Genomic DNA, 15,190 nt, shown 5'->3' with positions numbered 1-15,190 from the left:
TTGATGTATTTTCGTGGAGTCTAGAATCAGAAATGTAACAACAGTATGGATAGAATTGCTGTAGATCTTAAAAATAGCAGTAGGCACTGTGGCTGCATTAGCCAAAATTGATGTGGCCACCAAACCACAGGAGAGGAAAGTAATGTATGGTGCAGATATCATACGTTTTAAATATAGTATATCGAGAACGGTTATGAATGGAAACTTGAAACAGCTGTTGCATTTGTAGATTTAACCGCTGCGTACGATACTGTGTGGAGGCATGGTCTTCTTAGCAAGGTACTTGAGATTATCCCTTGCCAGACCTTGTACAAATTACTAAGTGATATGCTCAGCAATAGAACCCTTGAAGTTCATCTAGAAGGAAAGAAGAGTCGAACCATTGTTTCAAACAACGGCTTACCACAAGGTTCTGTATTGGCACCATTACTTTTCAATGTGTACATAAGCGACATACCAACAACAAATGCGCGGAAGTTCTGTTACGCAGATGACATGGCCCTGGCTGTGAACATGAAAGTTTTGAACAGTGTGAAAACTCCCTTAACTAAGACCTCGGAGTAATGGGTAAATATTTCAGATCTTGGAGATTAATTCCTAACCCAATAAAGTCAGAAGTTACAGTGTTTCATTTAAACAACCAACAGGCAACTCGATCCCTTGACGTCACCTTTACTGGTAGAAAGTTAAAGCATAACCCAAACCCACAATATCTTGGTATTAAATTGGATAGATCGCTTACATTCAAACCACACCTAATAGATACTGCTGCTAAGATACGTACAAGAAATAATATTATTCAAAAGCTCGCCAATACTAGCTGATGTACATACTCTGAAGATTTCTTCTGTAACGCTGGTAAACTCTGTTGCGGAATATTGCAGCCCTGTTTGGCTTAACAGCAGTCACACATCTAAAGTGGATACTCAACTAAACAATACCATGAGAACCGTAACTGGGACCATTAAATCCACCCCACTACCTTCCTTGGCTTCCTGTTCTCTGCAGTATAGCTCCACCACATCTTAGGCGGCAAACCGCCTTAGTTAATGAATGGTGTAAAATCTCCTCCAATACCAACCTTCCAATCCATCAGGATATTGCTCCAAATCTTTCCCGACCAAGATCTAGAAGACAACCATGGAGAACAGCTCAAAACCTTATGGCTACGTCTTACGATACTATGGATTCATGGAAAAATGAATGGTCTCAGAATGGACTATCCAAGAACTGAAATGAAATATCACCTGGGGGAAACCTACCTGGTACAGATCTGCCAAGAAGAACTTGGGTTATACTCAATAGACTCGGAACTGGTCAAGGCAGAAGTGGTGAGATGCTCTGTAGATAGGGCATACGAGATTCACCACAGTGCGATTGTGGACATCCAGAGCAAACGATCCAGCACATCATTCAGGAATTCCCTAAACGTGCGTTTAAAGGATCCATTCGAGAACTTTATGCAGCCTCCCCTGCAGCCGTCGAGTGGATGGAAAACCTAGACATAGAACTTTAAAGAGACTCTATAGATTCCATATATGTGATTGCTGAATGACCCTATAGCAACAATTTCTATATGATAATTTTATCTTATCTATGACAAGATACCTTATTGTAACAACCCGTGTATGTATTTAAACATGAAATCATTTCTACTTGAAAACCACATACGCTAAATAAATAAATATAGTTGTCCAAGTCACATTAAGCGTAACTGTAGGAAACAGTAACGTCATTTACGTAAGGAGTTTGTGCTATGTGAACAAAATTGAAGACAGAAAGATTCACAGAGGCGGATCCCGCACTCCTCTTTCAAATGGAGCTGGGGCTGGTGTGACGATTGTACAGCGCTCACAATTAGAGTAAGCATTGGATACCTCTATGCAGAATTTGTGGCAGCCTTTTTTCCAACCGGTTTCATGAGGGGAAAATAGTGCAAGTTTTTATTAGATAAGAGATCACAAGTATCGGTGGAAAATGGGGGCATAATTTATGGAGTAAAACTGAATTCACCATTTTGGAGTTCAAGCAACATGGATGAGGATAATTTTCAATCAATAGGTTAGACATACTGGCTGCCAAGGAAGCATGTTAGAATGGTGCTGTTCGCCAATGTCCCATCCCGTTGCACGCCATTATCTCATTTTCTGACAGATTCATCATACGTCAGTGGGAGACTGACTGGTTGCAGATGACAGACAACAAACTGCGGTCGCTCAAATCGACCAAAAAGGCTTGACAAACTTCATGTCATCCTCGCTGCTCAAAGGAGGTTTTTCTTACTAGACTGAACTAGACTGAACACCCTCCTCCAGCGGGAGTATCCACCATTCTGTGAAGTTTGTGGTGTGCCACTTTCAGTACAGCATATTGTACTACGTGAGTCCTGTATACTGATATTACGGCAGCCCTCCGTCCCGCTGGAGATCTGTCCCCCCATCCTCGCAGATACCAGTATTACAAGAGTGGTGAAATTTTGTGAACGGTCAGGCCTCATCCCTAAACGGCTACACATGTAGGGAAAGCCTTTGTCCCCACCCATGAGATTTGCATGTTGACCTTTCGTCAGGGCGCTGATGACCATGATGTCGATCACCCCCTCAACCCAAATCATCATCATCATCATCTTTGACATACTGGAATTTCAAGTGAGAGAGAAGTAACTTCTGAGTTGGTGCAAAAGTACTACCTATAGTTGGTAGTAGCTACGAAGTCATGCTTGTTCGTGGCTACACATTACACCAAAGTCGATCTAAGACAGCACATAGTGGGCAGGGTGGGACATTGCTCGAGCTCAGTTTTACTGCTGGAAGAACCAAACTGTCACCAGCCGCACCCGATATGTCATGAAAGAACGAACAGTGTGCAAGGTCTCTTACATTCAACTCACAGAATCGATCCGAAAGGAACAATGAAGATGCTCTTGGTGGACACAGGACCTGATCTTTTGGTCAGTTTTATTGTTGAGCCCTTGTGAGAAAACGAAGAGTTAGATCAGTCATTATATTTTATATAGTGTAGTTTGTCATACATACAAGAAGTCGACAGAGACCAGGTTGGGCCCGTCAGCATAGGTAGCTTCGAAGAAGTAAAGTTATCACTTGATACTCTGATAACCACATTACAAATACTGAACGAGGAAGAACTGAAGAGAGATTTCACAAGTCTAAATGACCCCTGGACAGTCTGTCATTTATCTGCACTTAGGGGGAAGACCTCACGTTTAGAGGCACATTATAAGGAAGATGTGGAGAGACTGTTGGAAGAACACACAGAGTTATTTGATCCTCCAGGACATTGCCTGCTACACTACTAACTCACTGTAATATTCTCACTGGAAATGAATTGCCTGTGTATAAGAAAGCTCACCCAGTCTCACAATATTTCATCCTGTAATCGGAGAGTTTGTGAATCAACAACTTCGTGGTGAAATTATAGAAGAGGATACTGCTGTACTGATACGAAACAAATCGGCAGATGGTAAAAAAATGCCATAGGTTTGGTTGCAACCACCAGAATTTTAATCAGTTGCATGGTAACAGACATCTGTCTTATGCCTGATATAATAGAGGTGTTAGGTAATCTTGTCAAAATCTGTTGTTTTACAACTATAGACCTACAAAGTGGTTCTCATCAATTAGTAGTAGCACCAGAAAATCGGCCAAAAACCATATCCACAGTTCAAAAGATGATACATCAACTAATATCCAATGCCTACTAGAGGAGCTATTAAGAGGGTTAAAGCTAAAGCAACTCTTGGTATACTTAGATAACATTTTTTTTGTTCTCCAAGGATATCCAAGGGTATGTAAAGCATTTACACGATATCTTTAATCGTTTAGATGCACCATCCCTAACATTCAGCATGGGAAAGTAGCATTTTGTATTACAGGAAGTCCATTATTTGGGCCGTATTATGAGCGAGGTTGCGATAAGCACTGATCTGTGACTTGTTGAAGCAGTGAAATGCTTCCTGACACTACTAATGAAGAAGACTTTCAGTCATTTTTATTCCTGGATAATTTTTGTACAAAATTCATTCAAAAATTCACTGAAGTCCCAAAAGCATTCACACAATTATTCAAGACGTAAGTGGAATTTCAGTGGTTTCCAGATTGCAAAACAGTAGTTGTAAGATTTAAAGATTTGTTGTCCACTGGTCACTCACGTTCTGGCACTACCAAAACCATTTCCAGTACAGGAAAGTAAATGCTACGATTGATACATGGAGTCACTTTTTCCAGTGTTATTTTTACAAATGACACTGTAAGGTAACAACAGGTCATGTTTCATTAAAATGACTGATGGACTTAAGGGCTCAAAAAGTCGTTTAACTAGATGGACATTGAGATAAAGCTAATTTTATTTTGAGGTGGTAGACCTACACTGAAACCAAGTTGGAAAGTACACACCATGAAATACGTCAGGGCTGACACAGCACAAGGCGCTGAGTCAGATTGTCAGCACTTGGGAAGCAACCACAATTCAGCAATGAAGACAGAAAGACAAGATGTGGTTTGCGCCTAGTGGTACCAGCAAAAGGTGTTGAGGAGGCTTGTGATTCAATTTTAACCAGACATAGAGTATGTCAAGTCACAGAAAGCCAAACTGCACAAAACTACTGGTAGAAGGCACATAAGCAAGAAGTGGAATAACATCTAGAAAAATTGTGTGCCATGTGTACAAAGAGTGGAACTCATCCATCAAAAAACTGTATTATAGAAATTACAAGAGCTGGATAAAACACTTCTGATGACTGATGTGGACATACTTAGACATTCATTCAAACTCCAGAAGGGATCCATTAGGTATTAACACTAACTGATAATTTTTCATGTTTTGTGTCCATGAGCCATACCTAACCAATAGGCGAAAGGAGTAGTAATAGCAGTGGTTAATCAGTGGGTACTGAAGTTTGGAACACATGGGACAAAGAAAACAGAATATGGCACAGATTTTATATGCGACCTAACACAGCAATTGTGCCGACTGCTACACATTAAAAATCTCAGGATGAAAAACTGAGGGGGCTACAAACCATTGGAGAAATTTTAGGTTACTGTGACAATAGCCATTGTAGCTTCTAGGTCACCCCAGCTTCTCTTCGGTAGTAGTAGCGTACAACTCTGAGGTTCGCAAGAGTACAAGCTTATCCCCATGAGGTTCTTTTTGCTTAAAAGATGCCGCTTCGTATTGATCTTTACAACTTCTTCCAACTACAGGTATGTCACACAGTTCGAATTTTTTTTTTTTTTTTTTTTTTGGCACCAAGTTAACCCAAGTTAAAAATATGATCACTAAGGCCTTGGAATGACAGGAAGGTACCCATAACGAAAAAGCAACATCACCAAAGAATCATGTCAGACAATGGGTAAATCTAACCACCAATATGTTTCAAAGGGGAAAACTAAAAAGCTTGTTTCGTTGTACCAAGGACCCTACAGACTAATAGAAATGATATAACCTTTTGAAGTACAATTTACATGTACTGCAGGGGAGCACACCAGGTTCACCCATTTAATGGAACTTCAGAGGTGCTGCCTCGATTAGTGGCAGCACCTTTTGGAAGTGGAAGGGGAGCAGCAGAGGGGAAAGAAAAGAAAGGTAGAGTCAAGCAAATGAAACAGGATAACCCTATAGTTATTCTGACCAATCCCAATACACTTAGGTCGTGAGCGGGATGATGGGCTAACAGAGAATTTACTCTTCCTTAAGACACGGTCTAGATTCAACCCAGGACGAGGGGAAGCAGTTTCAGCTCCAGGCATCAAGCTCAGGACGAAAGGGAAAGTTTTTACTCGAAGCTTCATCATAGTGGTAAGCCTGCTGTGTGCTGTGGAATGGCGGAAGCCCACTAGGTATGTCCCATAAGTAGTGGGGTACCATTCATCCAACAGCTAGATGTAGTGATGTCAGATCATTAATGGACCCTAAGAATTGGTTGTAATTCATGGACGATGGAAAACGAAATTCAACAATCTACCTTCAGCAAAATAAACTTGTGATAGAAACCCAAACAAAGTTCAACAATACACTAGAGCAGTACCAGTCGCTGCAGTCTGCTTTTGCACAGTTACAGAGACAACTACACCAAACTACGCAGTTAGTCCAGTGAGTCTGACAGAGGGGGGACTAACTAGACACAGGCGATCGAAACCTGTGAACTATTTTTGGTGTAGCCGACATAAAGGACTTGAAAAATATCAATAAGGCACTACAGGAGACAAACGGAGAACTGTAGATCTACACCCCACACCACTCGCCAATCTTGAAAAAGAAATGCATTAATTTACCTGCCAAGAGCCTGGGTGGTCAGGCACCATTTGAAGGTATGAATCCCAGTGACCGTTGTGGCGATAGTTTCTTAGGTACGTCATTGTCTTCAAAGCTGTGTCCCAACAAGCTGGATATGCAGTTGATCAGACATAAGAAGTAGTACTGCCACATTTCTCTATCAGGTAGGAACTTCTCAAAGGGTGGCAGTGTTCAAGGACCAGGCCACTGCCTCGCAAAAGTGAATTGAAGTGCAGAAGTGACCCACTGCTGCTGTAGGTGCTCTATCAACATGGGGTCACTGACTGTGGCGACCAGTGCCTGGGTCATGGCGAGGTGGTTATGGGCCCTGTTTGGATAATTACAGATGGTTAACCTATACATTTTCGTGACTTTTCTTTCCACACTGAGGTGACAAAAGTCATGGGATGTCTCCTAATATAGTGTTGGCCCTGCTTTTGTGCAGCATAGTGCAACAGCTCGAAGTGTTACTGACTCTACAAGTCATTGTAAGTTCCCTGCAGAAATATTGAGCCATGCTGCCTCCATAGCCGTCCATAATCGTGAAAGTGTTGCTGGTGAAGGACTTTGTGAACGAAGTGACATCTCGATTATATCATGTAAACGTTCGATGATTTGTTCGAATTATCCAGAATGTTCTTCAAACCAATCACGAACACCTGTGACCTGGTGACACGGTGCATTATCATCCAAAACATTATGTGTATGAATGGGTGCAAATGGTCTCCAAGTAGATGAACGTAACCACTTCCAGTCAATGATCGGTTTCGATGCGCCAGAGGACCCAGCCCATAAGATATAGAGCCTGACCACACCATTATGGAGTCACTACAAGCTTGCACAGTGCCTTGTTGAAAACTTGGCTCCATGGCTTCGTAGGGTCTGCTCCACACTTGAACCCTACCATCATCTCTATCCAACTGAAATCGGGACTTATCTGACCAGGCCACGGTTTTCCAGTTGTCTAACGTCCAACTGACATGATCGTGAGCCTAGGAGAGGTGCTGCAGGCGATGTCGTGCAGTTAGCAAAGGCACTTACATCGGTCGTCTGTTGCCATAGCTCATTAAAGCCAAATTATTCGTCGTAAGTCCCACATTGATTTTTGCGGTTAATTCACGCACTGTTGCTTGTCTGTTAGCACTGACAACTCTACACAAGCGCCGCTGCTCCCGGTCGTTAAGTGAAGGTCGTTGGCCACGGCGCTGTCTGTGGCGATGCCTGCAATTTGGTATTCTCGGCACACTCTTGACACTGTGAATCGCGGAATATTGCATTCCCTAACGATTTCCGTCCAGCTCTAACCCATCATTCTGCCTTCGAAGTCTACTAATTCCTGTCGTCCGACCCTAATGGCGTAGGAAACCTTTTCACATTAATCACCTGAGTACAAATGACAGCTCTGCAAATTCGCTGCCCTTTTATGCCCTGTGTTCACGATAACACGGCCATCTGTAAATGTGCACAACCCTATCCCATGACCTGCGATGTCAGTGTATATTTACACTATTTTCATTGTCTCACTCCGTTGAGTCTCAAACACAGAAGCTTTATGTCCTGCTTTTCATTAACTTGCTTAAATTTTCTCTTTTTAGCTTGTTAAGCAGCTGTGGTGACCTCATAATTTTCCACAATACAATATAATCATCACCCTAACAAAACGTCGTAGTAATACCATCTCGTAGTAGTACCACCTCACAAAAAATCTCGGTATTGCAATTCATAGTTACCTTTCATACCAAGAGACTTGCCCAGCGTATCATGCTGCATGAGCTCCTCGATATCACTGAGTTACTTCCTGGGTCACTATCGCTTTTCGGCTACCTGCCTCTGCTCCATAATATTTCCCCTACGCCCGATAATGTCATATTTCTAGTTTTGACAGATATCATAGGTGTATTTTCTGCTAACTTGCTCCTTGTATTTTGAGAGAACTGAAGCGATTTAATAGAGGACATCAAGTCCATGACTTGTCTTGCATCCGTACGTATTTCAGCACCTTGCTGCTTTTGGTCATTGTCATACTTTTCAAAGGTAGGAAATCCCAGTCATTCCAAACTTCTGTGTCGACCACGTTCTTGGCCACAGCTGTTTACATCTGCTTTGTCATCTGGGAACTAAACAGTATTCACTAACTGTTGCCTGTGTGGTCATTACACTACCTGATTATACGTTCTGCGTCAGCTATCCAATTTCCAAGTACATACTTTATCTATATGTAACATTCTCTCTACTCAGGATAGACATAGCATTTCCACTGACCTAAATTTTCTCGATCCCATTTCCTTCCTCACCTTAACCACGTGTTTTTTCTATTTCCGGTAGTAATTCCCTTTCCATCAGCATACTCCGCATAATATACCTTGCTATTCGGCGCACAGGACTGCGCGTCAAGTAAATTACACTGAGCACTCTCAACCATTGTCATCGGTTGATTCATGCCGCTCCCGCGTACCGTGACTTAGGCTGCCCCTGACATAATGGGAACAGAATGGCGGGCAGAGGTCAAATACAAGGATCCTAGGTGTAGTATAGTGGATGCAGTTGCTTCTACTTACATTCGCTGCTTTCACGCATGTGGAATCACCTTTGCAGTTTCCAACAGCATTCTGTGTCCCTTGGTATTTCACTTCTGCCACGTGAATGTAGCGGCTGTGTGTGCAGTGGCCATTACAGGGGAGTGCGAGATGTTCTTTGGTTTTTTCAGGAGACGTTCGGCTCTCCCACGTAGCCCCCTGGGACCGTAAGGCTAGTAAGGGAGACAGGATCCAATTGTGGCTGGCTGCTGCAAGACAATCGGTGCACGTGAAGAGCCTGCATTACTCCGGTAAGCTTGACCAACTGCAGGCGCCCGCTCTCGTACTGGACCCAGACTGTTGTCACCCATGATGGCCGAAACAACAGGCGCAGGCGACTTCCTTAAATTTTACAGTTTATGCCCGCCAACGGGAAGTAGTGCGCTTACTCGACAATGCTGATGGAGTGGCATTTGTAACCCTGAGGCTTGGTTGACGGCCAGCGGCTGGCGGTGGCCAGGAGAAGCCTTCTGGCGAGGTGCCCTGTGTAACTTGACACAATCGAGTCTGGAGAGAAAGTCTTGATGGAACTGAACATAACAAATAGTTAATGTTTGTTGAGCGATCGAGGACGCACTCACAACAGCCTAGGGAGAACCCTGAGACTGCAGTAAAGCATGACAGGTACTTAAGTGGGTTTTGAGTCTGAGTAAATATGAAAAGGAAGTTAGAAGGTTGGAAATGGTTTCCGCTAAGCGGGTACGGAGAGAGCCAATGGACAATAACAAGATGAGCGCTAGCGAGCGACTGGGTTTTACTGGCGGGGCCATTAAGGATAGCTGCTATAGACCGCAGCTCGTAGGACCCTGAAGCATACTGCTAGTAATGGTAACTATAGTACGAACATTAATAACATGCAAGAGTGTAGGTACAGAAAATACAAGAGCGTCAAGTCAATCAACGGAGTGCAAGACATCCTACAGAAATTGCCATTTGCAATCATCAAAATATTTACAATTAAACCATTCATTCCACCACTAATGTTTACATTTATTGAGTGATAAATAATTATTATACACAGTAAACCATATGGCAAGTAATGGCATTGCACTGTAGTCATGATCGAGATAAACAACGAATCTCACACTGTTGTTGCTGAATATTCTATAATATTAAGTTTATATGTCTAAGAGTATCGAACCAGAACGTAATCCACAGTTACACTGATAAAAATAAGATGTATATACTTATTAATGAATCGGTTTATTAATCTGTGATCAGTGTGAATTGCGATATGAATGGGGCGGCACTAGAAACTCAAATAGCTCGATGTTAATTAGATATTTAATTAAAACTGACAAGAATTGGTATCAGCAGACACATCATGATGTAACCTTTCTAGTAGAATATTTATTTTAGTTACAGAATCATTAGTTTAGGAATTGTGGTCCATTAGGATGTCAAAGTGCGGTATTAAGCGTGTAAATGGTGGAGAGCTGTTTGAGCTCTCAATTGGCTGAAGTGTCGTAACGTTGATGGATCTCGGTGGTGAAAGAAGTGCTCCTGGGAGCAGGATGAACGAAGAGATAAGAAGAATGATTCAGGACATCAATCAAGAAGGAGATACTAGTCCTCTGCTATCAGAGATTATGGCAGAGTGGTATGATTGAATTTATGTAGATACAAAATTGTTAAGGTTTTTGTGGCCTCTTGTAGACAGACAGCTGGCTGGCTTCTATCTCGGTGTTTTCGGCCGACGTTCGTTCGATTTTTATTATGTTTCGCCAGCACGAATGGCTGGCATTGTTAAAGCTTCTCCGTCCATTGCTGGTGGCGGACCGCAGTCGAGGTCGCGGCGCAGATTATACAGGGTGGTCAACTGACAGTGACCGGACCAAATATCTCGCAAAATAAGAATCAAACGAAAAAACTACAAAGAACGAAACTCGTCTAGCTTGAAGGGGGAAACCAGATGGCGCTATGGTTGGACCGCTAGATGGCGTTGCCATAGGTCAAACGGATATCAACTGCGTTGTTTTAAATAGGAACCCCCATTTTTTATTACATATTCGTGTAGAACGTAAAGAAATATGAATGTTTTAGTTGGACCACTTTTTTCGCTTTGTGATAGATGACGCTGTAATAGTCACAAACGTGTAAGTACGTGGTATCACGTAACATTCCGCCAGTGCGGACGGTATATGCTTGGTGATACATTACCCATCTTAAAATGGACCGTTAACCAATTGCGGAAAAGGTCGATATCGTGTTGATGTATGGCTATTGTGCTATGTATGCTGCTCGGTATCCTGGACGACATCATCCAAGTTCGCCGGATAGTTACGTTATTTAAGGAAACAAGAAGTGTTCAGCCACATGTGAAATGTCAACCACGACCTGCAACAAATGAGGATGCCCAAGTAGGTGTTTGAACTGCTGTCGTGGCTAATCCGCAAATCAGTAGCAGACGAATTGCGCGAGAATCGGGAATCTCAAAAACGTCGGTGTTGAGAAAGCTACATCAACATCGATTGCACCCGTACCATATTTCTATGCACCAGGAATTGCATTGCGACGACTTTGAACGTCGTCTACAGTTCTGCCACAGGGCACAAGAGAAATTACGGGACGATGATAGATATTTGCCCTCGTTTTATTTAGCGACGAAGCGTCATTCACCAACAGCGGTAACGTAAGCCGGCATAATATGCACTATTGCGCAACGGAAAATCCACGATGGCTGCGACAAGTGGAACATCAGCAACCGTCACGGGTTAATGTATGGTGCGGCATTATGGTAGGAAGGATAATTGGCCCCCATTTTATCGATGGCAATCTAAATGGTGCAATGTATGCTGATTTCCTACGTAATATTCTACCGATGTTACAACAAGATGTTTCACTGCATGACAGAATGGCGATGTACTTCCAACATGATGGATGTCCGGCACATAGCTCGGTTAAAGAGGTATTGAATAGCACATTTCCTGACAGGTGGATTGGTCGTCGAAGCACGGTACCATGGCCCGCACGTTCACCGGATCTGACGTCCACGGATTTCTTTCTGTGGGGGAAGTTGAACGATATTTGCTATAGTGATCGACCGATGACGCCTGACAACATGGGTCAGCGCATTGTCAATGCATGTGCGAACATTACGGAAGGCGAACTATTCGCTGTTGAGAGGAATGTCGTTACACGTATTGCCAAATGCATTGAGGTTGACGGAAATCATTTTGAGCATTTATTGCATTAATGTGGTATTTACAGGTAATCACGCTGTAACAGCAGGCGTTCTCAGAAATGATAATTTCTTGTTCAAGCTATTTTCATGTTTGCTTATTTCTATAGTTTCTCTGAAGACGCAGGTGTGATAGTTCTTCGCTACAGCAAGAATTTTACTATGTGGTAGGTCTCATGCAGTGTGTGCTCCATCACGACCGATTTTTCCACCTGCCCCAACTTGCAAACGCGCTTATGTTCGGTGATCCTCCAGTCACTCCAACATAGACTTTCAATCATGTACATGACGCAGTGTATTCCAGGAATTGCAGGTATGTCTCTATTTTTCTTAGCCGATGCGAGACACTATTTGATCTTCTTTGTTTCGGCCGCCACTGTGTGAATGTATGGCAGAGGGGCCATACCCGACACGTCTTATCCGATGTGTCACTTTGCCAAGCGTTTGATTCTGTGACGCTTCTTACGTAATTGGTGCTGTACCTATTGCTCCTCGCAACGCTTTCCAGGTCTTGGATCTCGCGCCTGACATGCCGCAGCTCTCATTTTCGTCTTGCTCGCGTTAAGAGCGTTTTAGTCATGCCATTTTTCTGACTGGGTGGTGATTTGACAGATTATATAAGTATGGTCCGTGTGTGTTGGTTGTCGATACACGCAGTGTCCAGGTTTTCACCATCCCTCGTGACCAGCACATCTAGGAAGGTTAGCGGTTGACCTTTTCTACCTCCATGGTAAATTTTATAGTGCCGTGGAGGCTATTCAGGTGCCTTAAGAAGTCGCCACGGTGTAGCTCACCATGGCTTCACCCAACGGAGGTATTGTTGACGAATATGTTCCGCACCTTAGGTTTACAAGGTGCCAAATCCAGCGTCTGTGCTTCGAAATGTTCCATGAGGTAGTTGGGCATCACTGGATTAAGTGGATCACCCATGGCGACACCTTCCAGCTCTTTGTAAAAGGTGACATTCCACCTGAAATAGCTCGTGGCGAGACAAGAATGAAAGAACTTGATGGTGTCTTGCAGAAAAATTGAACCGACATACTGCAGAGAGTCTTTGAGCGGTACTTTGGCAAACACTGAAAAAAACGCCAAAGCTGACCAGGACCTCGTATGGCCCAAGTTTTAGTTTCCTCAGCTTCTCGATGAAATGTGTTGAGTATTTTATGTATGTGTCAGTCTCTCCCATTTGTGGCTGGAGCAGAGAGGCCAAGTGTTTCGTCAGTTTATACGTCGGTGAGCCAGGAGCGCTAACAATCGGTCTTCATGGAACATTATTAGTATAGAACGTGGTAACATCCATACAGCCGAGGTGGTAGGACTTCTGCGTTGCGCATGTTCCGTTGTTGTATGTCACCCGAGAAAGAAAACGCCTTGATTAACAGATTTGTATTCCATGTGTCCCGCTGCGTCGGAACTGCCCTTAGTTTTCGGTAAGCCGTCGGATCTAATAGGCCCCGGATCTTCTGCTCATAATCTTCAGTCTTTATTCCGAAGGTCAAATTTCTCTTATCAGCATGCAGTACCAACATACATTTATCTGCGTCAAGATTCTTGATAGCTTGTAACTCTTCTTTCTTCAGATTGAAAGCTGATGGTTTTGCTCGGTACAGTATTCTGGCGGTTTCAATGCATATTTTCTCAGTTGCTCCACGAAGAAGGGGCCGAATGGCCACTTCGGTATTAGCAGTAATGTCCTCCATAGGTACAGTTATTGTGAAATCACTTATAATACCGATGCGGCCATTGGGATCCTTCCTTGTGAGGCAGCTTAGGAAATATGGACTCCAGCGAGCAAAACCAACAGCTTGCGACCTGAAGAAAGAAGAGTTACAAGCTATCAAGAGTCTTGACGCCGACGAAAGTATGTTGGTACTGCCTGCTGATAAGGAAAATGCGACCGTCATAATGAAAACCGAAGGTTATGAGCAGAAGATCCGGGACCTATTAGTTCTGACGACTTACCAAAAACTAAGCACAGATCCGATGCAGCGGGTCACACCGAACATGAATCAGTTAATCAAGGCGTTCTCTCTCTCCGGTGACATACAGAGGAACCTGAGTTACACAGAAGCCATATCACCTCACCTGTATGGATTACCAAGGATCCATCACAGTAATGTTCCATTAAAATCGATTGTTGGCGCTCCTGGCTCACCGATGTATAAAATGGCAAAAAACTTGGCCTCTCTGCTCCAGCCGCGCGTCGGGAAGACTGACACATACATAAAAGCCTCAGGACATTTCACTGAGAAGCTGAAGAAATCGAAACCTGGCCCAAACGACATCCAAAGTGCCACCCAAAGACTGTCTGGAGTACGTGGGTTCCATTTTCCTGCAAGACACCATCAAGCTCTTCCATGCATGTCTCACCAAGAGCTATTTCATGTGGAATGGCAACTACTAAGTGTAACTGGAAGGCGTTGCCGTGAGTGGTCCACTTAGTCCATTGGTGGCTAACTTCTTCATGGAACATTTCGAAGCACAGGCGCTAGCTGGGCAATTTGTAAACCTAATGTGTGGTACAAATACGTCGACGATACCACTGCTGTATGGAAAAATGGTGCTGAACACCTCGGTGACTTCCTAAGACACCTGAAAAGCCTCCATGCCAACATGAAATTTACCATGGAGGTAGAAAAGGACCAACAGCACCCTTTCTAGGTGTGCTGGTCGGGAGAGCTGGAAAAACAGTGGGACACAGCGTGCATCGAAAACCGACACACACGGACCGATACTTGCACAAACTGTCAAATTACCGCGTGCGCCAGAAAAGAGGCATTATTAACACGCTCGTAATGCGAGCAAGATGAATATGTGAGCCGCAGCTCCTCAGACGTAGATTCAACAGCTGGAAAGCTTTCTGAGGAGCAATGGGTACTCTTCGGAAGTATACCGCGTACCATGCACATGCGAAAAACTCCATGTTGGAATGACTGGACGGCCTATAAACACGAGGGTCACCTAACAAAAGCAGCATTACGAGTTGAGACAGATGAATAATTCGGCCGTACGGAGCGCGCATTGCATGAGACCGAGCGCATAGTAAAATTCCCAGACACGAAGTTCTTGCTGTAGAGAAGAGCTATCACATCTACATCTTCAGAGAAACTATTAAAATACGCAAACATGACAGTAGCTT

The sequence above is a fragment of the Schistocerca gregaria genome, chromosome 1 (assembly GCF_023897955.1).
Source record: "Schistocerca gregaria isolate iqSchGreg1 chromosome 1, iqSchGreg1.2, whole genome shotgun sequence".
Lineage (NCBI taxonomy): Eukaryota > Metazoa > Arthropoda > Insecta > Orthoptera > Acrididae > Schistocerca > Schistocerca gregaria.
Note: the sequence above shows the minus strand (reverse complement) of the source record.